The sequence below is a fragment of the Amblyomma americanum genome, chromosome 4 (genome assembly GCF_052857255.1).
Source record: "Amblyomma americanum isolate KBUSLIRL-KWMA chromosome 4, ASM5285725v1, whole genome shotgun sequence".
Taxonomy (NCBI): domain Eukaryota; kingdom Metazoa; phylum Arthropoda; class Arachnida; order Ixodida; family Ixodidae; genus Amblyomma; species Amblyomma americanum.
The window spans coordinates 217,330,647-217,335,890 of record NC_135500.1 but is presented as its reverse complement, the minus strand read 5'-3'; the positions used below and the strand labels follow the sequence as shown (position 1 = coordinate 217,335,890).

Here is a 5,244-nt window from a genome sequence, read left to right as displayed (position 1 = left end):
AATAATGAGAGGTACACACCTGCTTCGAAGCGCTTGTTACCACCACGAAACACCACGCGCTGTACGAAAGCTTCGAGCGCATTTCAATAGCTTTCGGCTGGCGTTATACACAGTCGCTTCCGTGATTGCGATAAGGATCAGTGCTTGAAACACGATGCGCTCTGGCACGGAATACTAACAAGCCTTTTTTTTTTGTAAATGCTGTTTTCAAATTCAGGAAATTTGTTTTGGCTTCATCTGTTTCATAATGCTGTTTTTTCTTTTTTTTTGTGCGTGCAATTAAATTATTTTAACTTGACACCGGAAAATGTGTCTACCGCAGCTTGGGCCTAATATTTGAGCATCTTTTAGAGTGTAAACCAAGCTACTGTCGAAACAGTGACAGCAGTCGACGAGATGAACCTACTTTATTCGTCCTTCACGCTGAAGGCGTCGCAGAATAACCGTCGCAATCCTCTGGCGCGCTGTGGGTGACGATGGCGCATATGCCCTGCGTAGTAGTCCCGAATACAAGCAACGCGCACACAGCTCGCACGTAGAGTCGCGTTAAAGCAAGGGCCGCCCTCCTCTGCGCGTAGCGCCTCGGACCGGTCGCACCTTGAGGGAAAGCCACAGTTCGTCGACGACGACTACACGGCAAGGGCAAGGTACTTGCAAAATCAGGTGAAGGGGCCCCGTTGTTGCTCACAGAGCAGGTGAGAAGGGGACCGACGTGATAGTGAAAAACCCTGGCGACCGTCGTTGCAGCAAGGGGCGGCAAGCTCGAACATCACGGCGCGCAGACGGGCGGACTTGATATAAACTCTCTTCCAACGTACCGCTGCTCGCGAGAAGTTAGAAACAGGCCGGAGTGGTCACTTAACTCGTTGCTTGGCTGCGGATTGCTGCATCCTCTTCCCTCCACGGTACGCGTGGAAGTAGAAGTTGCAGAATAGTGCGAGCAGCAGTACCGCCTGGACAAAGCCAATCCAGAGCATGACCCGGGGGTAGTTGCAGTCGTACACCATGGGCACGATGGCGTAGACCGCGAAGAAGGCCAGCTGGGCGATCTGGATCTGGGTGAGGTACCGCTTCCACCAGAGGTACGGCTGCAGCGCTGGGCCGAAGGACGACAGGAAGTAATAAGAGTACATGATGACGTGCACCAGGCAGTTTATGCAGATGCAGATCATGATCTGTCCGTCTGCGCCGAACGTTAGACCCACCCATCCATTCCAGACGACGATGCAGTGGTGGATGACATGGAGCTTGGACACGTGGGAGTTCTTCTTTCGCAGCACGAAGAACACCGTGTCGAGGAACTCGGCCATGCGCACGTGCAGGTACCACCAGCAGCCGCTGAGCACCGTCATGGACTGCTCGGTGGGCCGGTAGTCGATGCCCGTGCACAGCCAGTTGTAGTTGCCCCGGAGGTAGGTGTTCTTGAATAAGAACACCATGAAGCCGAAGTTGAGCGCCACCATGCTGATGTTGTGCAGCCTCATTACTCCGACCAGGGTGAAAGGCTTTCGGTCCTTCATCCACTCGGGGCCTCGGAACTTGACGAAGTACACGTACAGGGCGAGGATGAGGTGGATGGGGATGGGGTTGCCGGAGTAGAGCCAGCCCACGGTCCGGGGGTCCCGAACTTGCTCGAGGGGCCGGATGAGCCCGATGAGTGGCGTGTGCTCCAGACCCATGTAGCCCATGGCTGCTGCTGCCGCCGAGTCCACGTGGCGTGCTAACTCACGTCCCGGCAAGACTGGCAGGAACGCCGTTCGTTCTTGCGGCTGCTAGGGTGCGTCTCTGCGGCGCTCGCGCGACTGCCAGCCGCCGAATGAAGCGCGGGTGCTCGTCGTTTTCAAAAAGCCGCCGTTGCCCTCCCTGGCGGAAGCGGTGGCGCTGAGTGTCGACGCAAGGTCGCCTGTCCTCCGTGGAGGCGCCGCGTATGGCTGACGGGGACAAATGCAGCTGAGGGTACCCAAAAGGCCGGCTCTATATTCTTCGACGACACAAATGGGGTGAATGTGGACGTCGTTACACTGTGCCACACCCTTCGAAACGCTGTTTTCCCCCTCTCTTTTTCACCCTCCGCAGGGTCAACGTTCGTACACGGCCTGTGTGCAGCCCCTCACAAAGCCAGGAAGGTTAGGGTGCGACCTTGAAGACGTCGATTGGGCGCCAGTTCTGTTCTTTGCTGTATACACTCACTCGCAATCGAAGGGGAACAATTATGTCCTCGAATCCTTCCGCTCGTTTCGGCCGTCGCGTATCCTGTTGCCCGAATCCGGTGTCGGCGCTGTTGTCTTGCGCGATGGTCGTTGCAAGAAAGGCTCCTTTTACTGCCACTGCTTCACTCGTCGCACGCTGGGGCGGAGTTCGCTTTGTTATGCATTCACGTCTGTGGCGCCAATTTCCATGCCCCGCAAGGTTGAACCGTGCCGTCGTTTCCGTCGCTTCTTCACGGGCGCGTTCCCCTAGAAGTGGAAGAGACACGCGGCGAAGGTCAGTGATGTTTACACCGCGCACAGCTTGGCGCGTTGCTCTGAGCGAAAGCACTGACGCGTGAGGGTCGCCTTGCCGAGCAATTGGGTTACACTGCATCGCGTGCGTGTCCCTATTCGAAGTGCGGATCCTCGTTATCTAACGCCGGCGCGATGATTACTACCAAGCGGTTGCGGGAAGATGTGGTACGAGCCTCGTCGCGGATAACAATCGGCATAACGCTGCTTTGAGCCGCTGTTACGGCGAATACTTGGTAAGGAAGCAGTGACAGCGCCACCAGATCCTGTCGTTGTCAGCTGCTTTCTTTTTTTTTGTCACTGTGATATCGTTTATTATTAGAAGGCTTTCAGATACGGCTTCTCACTGTTATCATTCAGTAGGTATGCCGGAACTCGCGAAGTCGCACACACGAATCGAGCTGTTCACATTTCTGAATATATTCGATTATCGATCCAACCTTAAGCATATGAAATAGTGTGTAAGAAAAGGGGATATCTAGGACAGTTCACTAGAGCATAATGAGAGATAAGAGGAAAGAGCAGACGCGCAGATGCACAAAGTACACGATGGAGCGTGAAAGCTGAATGCTCCAATCAAAGCGTTAATGGGTTCATGTGTGTTTGCGCAGTTGCGACGAAAAGGACTATCCTGTATTCGCATCGTAACTGTCCGAGTTATAAGAGATGTTTAACCCTTCAAAGGCTGAGTGCACAACTCTGTGAATTGCGACATCGTACGTTGCTTTTCCTCAAGCTTGCTACGACTAACCGTAATTTCTTTATTTCAGACGTCTTTAGCGCTCTTCATATCACTATTGACGCGTTTTTTCTCTTGTTAGCTATCGTAAACGCGGTAAAAATAATATTTCGCGAAACGCAGAGGTCGTTATAGCATGCCCTTCGCCACTTATGTGGAAAGGTTTTTTGTAACTCGCAAAGTGATTTATACCGACATGTACATCTCGGAAAGGAAAGAAAGTGAATGCGTACTCCATGGTCCGTCAACTGCCCTTTTGGCAAATCCTGGTCAAAGGAGCACTGACAAGTCTGGTCGTATAGAGACGGTTTGTTGCACGTTATGTACAACCCCCGTGAGAAGTCTTCAGGCTACAGCGTTCACTTGTAGTGGAATGAATGTCCCTGGAATGCTTCGTGCAGCAGAGAATGCAAAGTCAGGCAGCAAGCTTCTCTACCGCGAGAAGGAACTTCTCCTGGCATTTCAAGGCCATTTGGTCTTTAATGGTGCCGTGACAGCTTCATCATTCGGCTCAAGCGAAAATCCATTGGCCTGAAAACTTTTGACCCAGACTGTACATGCCTGTAGAAATTTACCAGTCGGTTTTCGCGTTCTAAAAGTCACTAACTGGCTTCCTTGATGCCTGCATGCGTAGTCTATTCAGGCGAAAAAAGTCTCAATGGGTTAAGCCGTCGAGAGCTATTTATGCCCGGCGTAACGCATCCGTGTCCGACCCCGCTTTGGAAAAACACGCGACACGTACACACTACAGCGAGTTCCGAGAAATACGCCAAGGACTCGGGGGCGAACACGGCGCCGAGTCCTTGCGCACGGTGATTTGAGGGAGGACCGGGCTGCGCGCCTCCACGACCGCGTCATAAATTACGCGCGCCAGCGGGGATGACCTGCGCGTTACTGCACACCAGCTGCCGTTGAGATGTCTTCAAATAGGAAAAAAAAAGAGCACTCGGCGCAGCAAGGATAAGACGACCGTTATATAATGCGCGTCATGGTAGGATTACCATACATGCTGGCTGACTTAATCGGGCACGGGAGGTACAAGGGGCCCAGTCAGCGGAACACGTGTGCCTAGCAAGGAAAAAAAAATGGCATGAAAAAAAAGCAAAAAATTAGAACCCAGCAACGCCGTCGACCGCAAAGATGTTTCGCCGCGCCTTGAAGAGATCTCACCTCGTCAGTGCGCGGCGGGGAACGGCGAAAGTGGTGCTGCAGGGTCTTTGCTTCGCTCCAGGTGCTTTCTGGCGAGATGAAGACCGCTACACGGTAGCTACGCTGGCAGCCCGTAAATAATCGCCGGCGCTCGGAGGGAGTGAGACGAGCGAAACGAGTTCAAGGTGCAGTCACGTGCTATACGGCTCTCGACTCCGCTAATGGCTACGACCGCGGGAAGAAGTGCTTCTGATGGATGACCACCGGCGGTGACACTTCCTGAGATTGGGCGACCTGTACGTGCAGACACATCAGGCATCGCGCGGCGATGATCGAGCTTATTAGTCCAGTGACTCGCCTCGACTCGAGAGAAGCACAGATGCCAAACGAACGACCGTTCCTGAAGCATATGAAGCAAGCTGCTGCGGTGCTTGCTGGCTGCAGGCCTTCTACGCGCGTTTTGACGTCACCGCGAATTGTTTGAAGTTTTCTTCTCGGAGGTGCGGTTTGTTTGAACTTTCCTTCTCAACATGTGGCTGCACTGGATTAAGGCGGTGGAGAAAAAAAGAGAAGGAAACCAACGACGGTTAGAGGAAATGGAACGCACCGCAAACAGATAGCAAGTTGAGGTTATAGAAGAACCACTCCTGTATAGCGGGAACGCACTGCAAACGGTCCCGCAAAGGTGCTCAAGGTCTGCACACAAGCGTGGTTGAGTCGGTTGAGGTTTTGTGCGCTGACTGGGTCAGAATACATCAAACAAGTAAAGCTTGAGGTGGGCTCCCCATGAGTACTGCGATGTACGGCGGGGTTTTATTTTATATGTTTGATATTTTTGTACCCAGTAGATGCTGC

General features: G+C 53.0%; 1 pseudogene across 1 annotated transcript; it reads right to left on the bottom strand.

Moving 5' to 3' along the window:
• Positions 1-390: 390 nt before the first annotated feature.
• On the bottom strand, positions 391-4,792 carry LOC144129342 (very long chain fatty acid elongase 4 pseudogene; annotated as a pseudogene). Its single transcript, XR_013313909.1, has 2 exons — positions 4,411-4,792; positions 391-2,456 (listed from the first exon to the last, which is right to left on the bottom strand). The product of XR_013313909.1 is annotated as a very long chain fatty acid elongase 4 pseudogene (transcript).
• Positions 4,793-5,244: the final 452 nt, after the last annotated feature.